The sequence below is a fragment of the Cygnus olor genome, chromosome 4 (assembly GCF_009769625.2).
Source record: "Cygnus olor isolate bCygOlo1 chromosome 4, bCygOlo1.pri.v2, whole genome shotgun sequence".
Taxonomy (NCBI): domain Eukaryota; kingdom Metazoa; phylum Chordata; class Aves; order Anseriformes; family Anatidae; genus Cygnus; species Cygnus olor.
Genome location: NC_049172.1, coordinates 45,112,760 through 45,125,718, shown reverse-complemented (window position 1 = coordinate 45,125,718; position 12,959 = coordinate 45,112,760). Strand labels below are relative to the sequence as shown.

General features: G+C 40.6%; 1 pseudogene; it reads right to left on the bottom strand.

Moving 5' to 3' along the window:
- LOC121069967 overlaps positions 1-6,286 on the bottom strand; it is a 51,254-nt pseudogene extending 44,968 nt beyond the window's left edge.
- Between the last annotated feature and the right edge of the window lie 6,673 nt (positions 6,287-12,959).

Sequence of the window (12,959 nt, the reverse complement as noted above, 5' to 3'; positions counted from 1 at the left end):
CTCTTTACACAGTTGTAACACACAGACAACAGGCTTTCCTGTTCTGATGCCTCATAAAACATGCATGGCTTTACCTGAACACAAATAATTTCACCACAACTAAACAAGCACAGAAGCAGAGTAAAGCTTCAGTCAACTGAAGCAAGAATGTTGTTACATAAAATTAAGTTCACTAAAGCTAAAATAGCTATAGGTACACGAACTCTAATTTTGTCACTCATGGGAGATCAGCAAAATAATTAACAATTGACAGAATTAAGAGTTACATGCATTTACCCACTTACAATCCACCCTGCAATACAACCACTCTGTAATCAAGCTTGTCCACCCTATCCTTTCATCCCCTCATACCATAATTTTTCCAAGATTCATTTTTACAGCGTCAACTTGTCCCTAGTTTTCTCCCTTCCTCACTCCTATCTCCTTCACTTCTTCCTGTAAGTTCTGGAGGCAGGAAAACAACACTTAAATTCTTCATAATTAATCTCAGACTAACTGACCGAGCAAAAGAGCAGCAGTCATCCATCTGAAAAATTATACCAAACCTGCATTATAAAACGTCTTTAAAGTACCCTACAGATCCTTGGCTGTGATCCCACAGCAACGAAGCAAAGGCAAGAGAGGGGAAAAAACCTACAGCTACATAGACATGTACCAGCTTCTAGTCAAAACTCACCAGCAACTATTAATTTTTAAATAACAACTTCTTGGTACCTCACAACAAAGGAGAATTAAGACATCACAAAATAACTTAAAAAAAGCAACTTATATTTAAGTGCTCTTCAGAGAGCACTTGTAACACCCTACTGCTGCTTTTAAGCAATGAGTCTAAGGTTCACGCAGAAATAATAGTTAAAAATAAAACAAACAACTCACGATAAAGACCTGACTTGTTCTAGAAATTGAATTAATGAGATTATAGATTATACTGCATGATCTAGCAGCTTAACATCACAGAGAACTGAACTAGAAGATCCAGTTCAGAACTGGAGTAAGTCAGAACTGCTGAAGATAAAAGGGATGCCATACTTAAATGCCAGTGAAACAGCCAAAGAGAGGTCAAATAACTTAGACAGATCTCATGTATTAATTCTTGAAAGTCACCTGTGCGTTGGCTGTCCTGCTGCACTGGGCCCGTTCTGGAAGTTGGTCTGGCTGAACTGATGTGTACCAGGTGGTGGAGGCCCAACGGGAGCTGAAGATCCAAGAGGCACAGTTGATTTTGACATACCTGCCAAACAAGAAGCACCTTTATGTAAGAATCCTTAAAAAAAAAAAAAAAAAGCACAAGATCATCAAAAATTACAAGTGTACAGCCCTGCTCTAAAAATAAGAATAGCAGCTCCAGGTGGCCCTACTTGAGCAGGGGGGGTGACAAGATGACCCCCAAAGGTCCCTTCTAACCTCAGCCTTTCTGTAAGAAAGGAAAGATTTTTGGTCAGCTATAGAAGCAGATATGAAAAAGACAGCAAAAAAGAAACCAACCAGTAGGTGGTAACTTTCCAGCAAAAGAAGCCAAGAGGGACAGTAAGAAAGAATCAAGAATGGAGAAACAGACCCTCCAGTCCAATTTGGGATACTGAAGTTCCCTATCACCTGCTTACTTTTGTAGGGAGAAGCATGAGATCCCTTCGCTTTCAGAGACCTCGTCAGAAAGAAAGTTTGGAACAATCTTAAAAAAAACAAAAAACACAAAAACAACACCAACGCTGCTTCCATATGCAGGCCCGGTAGATCTATGCTAAGAAGGGTTAATTCAGATCTAGAACATCAACTATAAAGGGATTATAATTTATGTAAGAACCACTGTTGAATAAACAGTTTTTCAATCTTTATTTCTTGAATTATTTTCATTTAAATTACTCTAACATCAAAAATTTGTTTGGCACCTAAACCGGTATTTTTTCCCTAGCATTCTAATAAGCCAATTACCAGAAGTAATTCTGACTACATTTAGCATTGGGTTAAAGTAGCACAACTCCTGCTGTCTTTAAAAAGAATATTTTATATATAAAACAAAAAAACAAACAAGCAGTTGGATATTTGGTTCTGTTATTACCCTACGCAATCACAAATACTGAGTTTAACATAAATTACCATAATCTGACTGGTATTAAAAAAGTAATTCAGACATCTTTACTATTTTAACTGTCATTTTCCTCTGTGAAGTCATATTGAGATGATCCCCCTCTTTCCTCCCTATTTTGCCTAGGTGTGTTAATAGACTTAATGAAGGAAGAGGGAATCTTACTTTTGGGATATTTCCCACCGTTCTGATTCACAAGTTTAGTATGCCTAGAGTTCGCTGAAATTAGACCAGCAAAATGGGCTTCAGTTCTATGCTCCCAAATTTCTTTTGTTGATGTTTTGTTTTTAAGACCTCAGCCACCATAGTCTCACTTACTATACTTCTTGAAAAATCTGAAGCCACATACCAAGTCAAAATGAATGAAACAGAAAGGAGAGACAGTAACAGTCTGGTTTATCTTTTGGATGACAAATTATCTGTAGCATGATTTCATTTGTAAACAGCAAACAAGCCATCTGCATGTAAAAGCTACCCAAGTTCCCTTTCCTCATGGAAAGTAACTGTCCCCTAAGTGGTCAGAAAGCAGATGGGCTCCACTTACTGAGCATTAACCAAACACGTCACCAAGCAAGCAAGCTTAAGTAGTAAAACATCAACCTGTATTTATAGGCACATTTGCGCTCAGGAATCTGGTTGGACACAGGTCTTACTGCAAAGAATACAATCCGTTTCTGAAAACCTTGCTTGCCATTAACACATAGGAGTTGAGAAACATTTCTTTATTCCCAGAATTTTGTTTTTGTCGTCTGTATTAACACCTGTATTAGGTTAATCACAGCACAGCATTGAGCACTGGTGCCTACTGCTTCCCAGACAATGGAATTCACACTCAGAGGTCAGAATCCCACTACCAGGCATCTTACATCAACACCTGGGTACAAACAGTAACGCAAGCAAAGCTGGGGCAGGATCCTTTTGCATCAGCAGTGTATAGCTGAGCACTGTGTGTTGACATAAGTATGACGAAGAGATGCAAAACACTAAAAGAGATACAAAAAACCATCACAAAAAAGCAGATTGAAAACATATTTTAAGCCAATTTCATACCTGGTTGAGGTGCTGCGTATGAGGAGTTGGGATCGCCCTAATGCCCATAATGAAGTGAAGAATTAGGTGGTCCAAAACTTGTAGAAAAGCCTCCCACTCTTGGCTGGGATTGGGAATACGGAGGAGCTGCAACATAACCTTGTTGACTCATGATGGCAATATTCTTACTCCAAGTATGGGATTCTCCTTAATGATCTGCAAAAGAGAAAGTGACACCTGCTACTACTCTTCACTCTTTGGACATTTTAAAAGGCTAAGAATTACGCTTCCAAAAAGACCTAAAACGAACCTGGAGGCAAAAGTGGATTTGGAGGTCAGGGGAAAACGATGCTTTTATTTGACTGCAACTGGTTGGTTACTTTCCTTATCACTGCGTAAATTCAAACAATTCACTGAATTTATCTGAACAGGATTCACCTCTCCCAGGCAAGAGAAAAACTGTAACTAAAGGATGTATAGGTGGAAGAAAACATCTCAAACTGTTCTCTTCACAGGGAAAAACTAGACTTCTGCTACACCTGCAAAATAGACAGTAAGTCCCACATGCCAGATACCAGGTACTTTGAAAAATGAGGAAAAGCAGAGTGACTAGAGAACAGAACTCCTAGCAAATCCTTCTCCAATGCTAGCAGACTTGTTTTAGATGGGGTACGGAACATAGTACCAGCTCCTCATCAAACCTTCTACATCATCCCTACTCCCAGCAAGTGAGTAAAAGCTTGCTTTCAATGCTGGTAAAACTGTGAATAAATTACAGGATGGACAGAGATCCTATTTCCAGCTGTCTTCCACATTACTGGCCCAGACCTGAGCAGGCTTTTTTCCTAAAGGTCTCTGTAGTGTGATGAAATGGAGCACAAGGCATTCCACATATGAGAGGCTGTTCTCTGAGGGCAGTATAGCCTCAACAGTACCATACGCTGTCCAAACTGTTACCAGGCATCTTTTACCTAAGCTTTCACATCTTGATTCTGTTGTTTTCAGAGAAAGAAAAAAAAAAAAAAAAGAACAACCATAAAACACCAGAATTTGACTAAAAGCAATCAAAAGAAGTTTTCTGATGATGAGGACATTCACAAGACATTTAATCTCTTTCCTGCAGTGATTTTTCCCGCATGATACTTCTAGGAAATTTCAGAAACCAGAAACATCTGATGAATGCTACGCTACTAAACTAGATGACTGTATTTTACATGACCAGTTTTCAAATACAGAGCATTTTCAACCAAGGGATCTGAAAAGTTACTGATGCTGTACACTCTGCAGCCTTGATTGCCAACATTCACTTTTGTAAGTAAGAAAGATTCTTCACTTTTGATTGCATGTTGAATTTAACAAAGCCGGAATACCACTAGCTTTCTTTAAAACCAAATTAAAAGTGTTTTGAGAAATGATGAGAATCTGAGCGAGCATTTGGTGCTTCTGTGAAGCCCCAACTAGGGCATCCCCAAAGAACTAGAGATCCATTACCTAAACCAGCATTTCATATGCTAAATGTTCCTTTGAAATAGCTTTGCCAGCCACCTATATTTCACATTCCTTGGATTGCAGCATGAGGTGATGCAGACTGGATCAGGAATTGCAATCCAGCAGCACGCATGAAGGCACCATCTAAATCAGACACACCTACAAAACCACAAAATAGACAAATTCACACTGCACTGACACGTCAGTAGAGAAAAGCTACGCTCATCACAAAACCCACCTCTTGGCTTCTCTTATTAACCATACATTTCTGAAAAAAAAAAAAAAAAAAAAGAGTTTTACTGATCTGTCATGTCAGACAAGAAGCCACTCGGAGCTGGGTGCAGGGCCCAGCCCTCCTCGCACACTGCTCGTGGCACGAAGCCACACGCTCCTCAGAGTGGCGTAAGATATCTTGACTGAAGCATGAAACTGCTTTGGGTGGGTAAGCTTTGGGGTTTGTCTCCCATTTCTTAGTTAAGAAGGTAAGCACAGGAAAAGGGGAAAAATATTTGCACAGAGAGGCTTCTTGCTGCCAGCCATACTTTCTTCCCTCCCCTGCCCCCATCAGAAGAGACATGACAGTGTGAATCTTTTACTCCAAAAGAGTCAGTCAGCACCAAATTACCTACACGCTGGTATAAATGCATACGTATTTTAAATATATAAAAAGGAAGAGATTTGCACTTTGAGGCAGCTGCAGCAGCCAACACCTTTAACTGTGACAGCATCCAGGGGAAACGACTTCCCCCACAGCTTCCTCACACACAGCCACACAAAGCCTTGCCACGTCAAACTTCCCACAGGCGCTACAAACACACAGAGGTTGTGCTGGAGAGAGACAGGAACTCCAAACCACACACAGGGAGGGCAACGCAAGCTTATCCAACGCAGTTCCAGATTCTACTTAGCACTGAGCATATTTAATCCCTTCTCAGATACATACATATAGAAACACTCAATGAAACTGGTTTGGAGACAACATCCAAGGTACCAATAGACACAGATCCCTTAAGATTTTAGTGATCAGGTTCTGACAAGAGACGTACGGATTCATTCTGGAAATGGCATGAGAAAGATCAGAGGATCAACTAAACTGAGGGCTTTCCCCGGGTTTGTTTACTACGATGTCATTACGTAAAAGGACAAAATAAGATTTTGTCTTCCTCAGCACCAGGTGACCTTACGCCCCATGGCCTGAAGAACAGCACTGACACAAACACCTCTCCACAACTTACTGCTACCCCAGCACAGGTTGGCAGCATTCCTCAGAGGTCTGCTGTACCTACACCGCACTCCACTGCCCCGCTATCTCTGTGAAACTGTAAAATCCCCTCGTGTGCACACAGAGGCAGGACAACAGAGTTAAAAATAAAAGGCCACGCTGTCCGCTACCCGAAAGAGAGCTATTAGCCCTGTATTTCTGCAGAGGCACCGTGACGATGCACCTAGGAAGCGGTGCTATCCCTCCCCAGGGCGCGCTGCAACCTCCGCTTGGCAAACAGCGTTTGCCATGCGTACCTCCACAGACACACAGACACAGAGGCAGGACGGCACACAGCCGCACCCCTCCCTCTTTATTCCCATAGCACACACCTGGAGGAACCTCGGAAAGCACAGGCTTAAGTTCCCCGAGCCCCGCTCGGGACCCGCCCGGCACCTGCGCGCCGCCGCCGCCGCCGCCCCCCTCCGGCCCCGGTACCTGTGCGGGCACTCACCGCAGCCCCCTCCCTCCCCTTGCCCCCCCGCGCGGCCGTTAGGACCGTTAGGGCCGTTACCTGGGCGCCGCGTGCAGCCCCCGCGCGCCCGCGCGCGCCGCCGCTCGGTGCCGCCGCTCAGCCGAGTGCCACGTCTGAACCCGCGCGCGCGCCGCCGCCGCTCCCCCCCCCCCTCCGCCGCCGGGAGCGCGCCCGGCCCCGCCGGCTGCGCCTGCGCAGTGCGCGCAGCAGAGCCCGGCCCGCTGCGGCCGGGAGGAAACAGCTGCGGGAGGATGGGGGGAGCTGTGAGGGAGCTGTAGCTGTGGGACCGGGGCTCTGATTCGGCATTGTCCTGCTGTACGGGGACACGATTCCTCTTTAAACACAGACAAGCACTAAAAATTCAAGCACTTTTCCTCACGTGTGCTTTTAAAATGTCTATCTGCGGCAATACGTATGCATGTATTTAGAGACACAAAATTATGCCTCCTAAATATCCAGAGTGAAACACGACACAGGTACCTTACCTGTTTGCCTGCTCTGGTTTGAGTTACTGTCCGAGCACAATTAAAAACACCGCCTTGGTTACAGCACAGAATCAATGGTTTTCTAATTAACAAAGTAGAAACACGGGAGTAACACGAGGAGGATGTACTGGTAAAGTTTGCCTGTTCTTTCCAGTCAAAAAAACGAACAATCTTCATGGTGTTGAGGTTAAAAAAATAAAAAAGGCAGACAATTAGCAAAAGAAAAATAAAAAGTCATTCAATTAAAGACAGCTTCAGAATTCAAGTGTACGTGGAGTTCAGGCTTCATAGGCCTCATCCTTAGTGTCTGTTCTACAACCTCATTAAGGCTTTTGCAAGTAGGTTTTGGGGCTGAATAGCTTTACATGGAGCTAAATCTCAGTAGTGAGACAAGATTGTCAGACAAGATTATCAAAACCATTCATTACTATACAAAATAATTCTGGAAAAATAACAATGTCTTTGAAATAGATGTCAAAAATGGAGGGGCATCCTTTACATGACAGACTTGGAAGAAGCCTCCATAGACAACACAAAGAGGCAAGAACGAGTCCTGATGAGGCTTTGTACTTGCTCTCCAGGGCTGGACTCACCACTGAATAGCATAAACTGATTTTCTAGATGTTACTGGAATTAATGCTGTTGGATATTCTGCTCAAACTTTTCCAATCTCTCACTCTTGCCTAACCAGAACGGAAAACTTGGTCCAGGAGGTGACAAGCATCAGTTAAACTGCATGTGGTTTTGGCTGCAGAGTATCAGTGACTCTTTCATAAGCAAGATGCAAAATGATGCCTTTCATCATTGCCGCGCTGCCGTTTCACCCGTTGTCCCTCACTCTTTTGCTGGTTATATGGACGCATACAATTACTTTCAGTTACACATAATTGTTTTGAAATACCATGCCACTGAGAGGAAAATAACGACGCTAAGTTTGGACATCCCCTATTTTGCTGTGGAGACTGGCAAGTCACTTGTCCCGCCAGCCCTGTTGTGTCTAGCTTGCAGCTATTAACAGTAAGCAGCTGTGGATAATTCAGCACAGAAAAGCCTTGCACTTACTTGGCCACTGAATACTTACTATCAGATTTCTCCTCCCTGAAATCAGCTCTAGTGAAGCTGAAAGAGGAGATCAGCAAGAGATCACATACAGAAGCTATGCCATTGCCAGTTCTTCCCCCATTTCAGGCCAGTTCTGGAAATGGATCAAAAAACCTCTTTTTTGGAGGCCACAGCTTCCATCTGCCATTAGTGTGGAATGCTGAGACAAAATGTACCCAGCATGTCATGGTCCTGATGTTTTGAAGCTACGAGTAATATTTATCTGCAGTTTCCACCTATAAACATTGAGAGTTATTTAACGTCATCAATTTCAGAAATGTGGAAATCATTAAAGATTTAAGTGCATTACTGATCTGGAAAGTAATTTCATAAAAATGACATTGCAGTATCACTAAACTGTTGTCACTTCATTTTAGTTAAATTGTTTTAATTAAACTTTACCATAAAATCTATGAATCAGACTGATTTCTTCTCTATCATCATCAGTAATGAAGATCTTGTACGTTAAAAAGCCAGTTCATCCTGAAGTTGTACCTATACAACACTACTGAGAACTAACTTGATTTACTTAAGACCTAATTTGGAGTTAGTGTTGGTGAAGTCAGTAGAGGAATTTGTCTAAATCTAGATGCTTTTTTTCATCCCACTTAAAAAAATAAATCCTCTGCCACCAAAATCTCTAATTTAAAGTTTTCATATTTTTTTTTATTAGTTCTGAAACAAAGAAAACAGTCTTCCATCACCTTGGGAGATATTGGTTACAGAACCCAAACAAACTAACTCAGAACCCAAAGAAGAGTAACTCAAATCTTTCAGAGACTTTTTTTTTTTTTTCTTTTTTTGGGAGGGGGAAGGAGAATGACTTAATGACTTTAATTCGTAGAACCATAGAACAGCTCAGGTTGGAAGGGACCTCAAAGACCATCCAGTTCCAACCCCCCTGCCATAGGCAGGGACACCACCCACTAGATCAGGTTGCCCAAGGCCTTGTCCAGCCTGAGCTTGAACACCTCCAGGGATAGGGCATCCACAGCTTCTCTAGGCAACCTGTGCCAGTGCCTCACCTCCCTGTGAGTGAAGAATTTCCTCCTAACATCTAATCTAAATCTCCTCTATTTTAGTTTAAAACTATTCCCCCTTGTCCTGTCATTATCTGACTGAACAAAAAGTTGCTCTCCATCACTGGAGCCTTCTCTTCTTTAGGCTGAACAGCCCCAGCTCTCTCAGCTTTTCTTCATAGGAAAATTATTTGGGATTAATAATTATTTGGGATTGATCTATTCCCTGAAATAACTACCAGTGGCCTACAGAAGCCCCTCACAGACAAACTGTGCAGAACTCCGTATCTCTATGTCATAGCACACTGCATTAAGATAATGCATGTTTCAGGGAAAACTAAATCCTTACCTAACCTTTTCATTTAGAGAATATCTTTAAAATACACCCTTAGCACAAGCTGCCAGGAAGAATGAGAACAGTACTGTGATGCATGAGATACAAACATGTTATCTCTCCTGGTGATAGCTATACTACAAATTTTGCAACAGTTAACATTGATTGTGTTAACATATAGCTGTGACAAGACAAGTATCTGCAGTTCAGTGCTATATGAAATATTATCTATCAAATATATTCTAAACTATTCTGTAAGGGAAGATGTAGACAATATCGGGTATGTTCTTTAAAGAAAAGACTATTTCATCACAAGGAATAGTTCAAAAAACTCCAAAGGTTCTACATACTAGAAGACTTTTTGTTGGTTTTGATACTGTTTTTTTTTTCTCCTCTTAATTTCATTTGTATGTCCTGTAGACATTAACAACAGGTTTGGTTTTGATAACATCAGAAGGGTCCTAAAGCTATTTACATATAAAGTTGCCTTTCTTTTTCCTGTGTTGCTTACATATACTCAAAAATCTTCTCTAATGTTTTGTCTTCCATATAGTTAAGATCTATGGAGAACAATTTATGGTTTGCTGTAAAGCACTTCGCAAGCAAAATGAAAATGCATATTTACAAAGGTTGCATTTTTGTTTAAAACAAAAGAAAACTTTAAAAAAGCAATCAAATATGGAAGGGACCTTTTTTTTTTTTTTTTTCAGGAAAGAAAAAAAGTGTGATGATGAGGTTAGCCTACAAAAATGTGAGAAAAAGGAAAGATGTAATATTTCAGGAAACAGCACCCTACTGAAAGAAGAAACGGATCAGTGTTGTGACTCAGTTGCATTTCTAATATAAAAAAACAAGCACACTAAAAACATATATAGGGTTACAACAGAAGTGAATACTGATCTCTTTGTTAAATAATCTCAGTGGCAGTTAGAAAATATTATTGGATTACAGCCTTTAAACACTGCCCTATATAAAATAAAAACACAGACAGCAAAGGGGTTTTAGAATATTACACTGATCTAGCTGCTGTTATATAGGGAAAATAATTCAGTAATGTTAAAATGCTGGACATACATTCGTTGCTACATAATTTTCTCCTAAATAACTGGTGTTAGGTACTTCCTACAGTGACTACACTGTCCATTAGTCCTATTTCATGGGGCCACAGTAAAGTAAGAAATAATTCCTTACCCTTTTTTTGGAATATCAGACAGTAAAGAAGCAGTTGGTCAGAGTACCCAAAACCAAAATCACGTCTGGCCAGAGGGGCCACTGAGACACGGTTAAGAATTGCTGAGCACATGGATCATGCAAGCAATTCTCCCTTTTCCTTCCCGCTAAGTACGGACCTACTGCTCCGCAGTGGTCAAGGCTGTTCTACCTCAGGCTGCTTTCAGAATAAAAGGTCCTGACACTCATTATAGTTTCCCAAATATTTTAGATGAATAAAAGTGTAAATCCCAGCACCCTGCTGAAATTCCAAGTGATAAAATTATAGTCTGTCTATTTGAATTCTTCTGCAAATTCATTTAAACTGAATATTACTCTCTGTTCCCTATTGTAAACTGTGCAATTTTGTTGCACTTGTACAATTGCTGGTTGCCTTTGAGCAGCTGCATTGTTCCACCCTAGAAATGGCTGCATTTTGTTATACTCTGCATTGGCCGAGGAGAGGAAGGACTGGGAGTGTGTCATTCCCTCCCAGTCCCAACCCTCTTTAAATGTCACTGGCAACTGGTCAATCCCCAGTGACAGACCCTTTTGTCTTCATGATCCCTGGCTCCCCCCAACAGAGGACAAAAATCAACCATTACAGAGGACAATCCAATTCTTGCTTACCTCAAAGAGTGTTGATAAAGCTTACTGGCATATTTGCAAAATATAAAATTATGCTTACAGGCAAAACACGATATGCAAGTATTTAATGCTATTATTTACCTAGGAGACTCACTCTGGGTCTTGGTAATAGGGCGCTTGCCTTAAAGCCAAGTTTGTGATTTCTTGTTAGCTTGGTCTCTATGACCTAAAACCACTTTCTGTGAAACTCAGTAAGATAGAAATGATTATAAAATGCCCTAAGGTCCACCAGTTCTGTTCAAGTCAAACATTACAAAAGTGCACATGCTCTAGAAAACTCACTGTGGCTGCTTCTTTAAGAAGGATTTTCTGGCTAGTTCAGGCCTCTTGATTTTTCAGTATCTGAAACCTGCAAGGCTCCTCTCCTTCCCCTGGCTGTTGCTATTTTGGTTTTCTAATGAAATCAGCATTCTTGCAACTCGATCTGGAACATTTACAGGAGATAGATTCAGTGTTCTGAGAAAACTGCTGTGATGTTTCAGTTGGAGAATTTCAATTATAATTTTTAATTAATTTAGTACTGTCTAAGATGCATGAGAGTGGAAGATCGCAGTATTAGATCTTAAAGAAAAGAACTCAAGACTTGATTATCCTGCTGTAATTGCTACATAACAAACTCTAACATAAAAAACAGAGAACTTCTCATTAAAATCCGATGAATAATGTATGATATATAAAACACTGTGAATAAACATTAAGCCATCAGTGACAGTCTGAGAAAGGACAGCAGAAAGTTATGTGATCCTCTCCCTGTCTGCCTGATGAATGTATGGAATTTCTCAAACTTAGATACATTTCACTTTTACATTCAAAAGCATCTGAATTAGCTTTACTTCCATTGGCTTTCATTTTGTTTCCTGCCCATGTATAAAATTTCTGATGTGTTAGTGGAGTCTCGCTAGAAAGAATACTCTAATAAGTGTACTGTCATAAAAAGGAAACCGAGTATATTTCTACTCTTATTAGTAAGTCATATTTGTTACATATAATCAATTGCCTACAAAAACTTAGGTAATTCCTTTTCTCTGCTCAGTTGGTATCACCAACAGTGTTAAGTTCATTTCTATTTGTTAGTACTGACACTACTGCTGAATGTACTGACATAACTGTTGAATGAATATTTTGTATAAGAAAGACAGCTTTTCAAAATCACTAGGAAAGCACCTAAGATGCCAATGCTTTTGTGTTTATTCTCACTCACATTCACTGTCTTTCTGCTTTACACCACTATTAATATGGGAGCAAAAAATCTTCTACCCGAGCATTGAAAAATAATATAGGTACTAGACAGCAGTAAAGGAAATTGATCTGTCATTTGTAACAAATATCAGTATTTTCTACAAGAGTATTTATTTTTCAAAATACTGTTTGGGGGACATTTAGATACCTCTCATATCAACTATTTGATTCTTTTCCTGTCACCAAAAATAAACCAACAAACCCACTTCAGAATTAAATCAAAGAAAATCAGAATTAAATAAACAAATCTGTCACATTATCCGTATACGATAGATCCAACAAAGGGATAGGAGATGCAGCTGGCATAAAATAAGAAAGGACAGGACCAACATTCTACATTACAGTAGGTCTCACAGCATGCATACCAGATTTGCTCTGTGGATACACAAAAAACAGTTGTCCAGGATTTGCAGATGTTGGCAGTTGTCTGGAAAGCCAGCAAATCCATGCCAATACCAGTTAAGCAGTAGAATAGCACGAAAAGCAGAAGCCTTTGTAAAGACAGAAGGAGCTGAGAAGTCTGGAAACTGGTTTCTGGCAAGAAGATGCAGCACAACAGGAAAGGATGAGCAGGAGTTAAACATC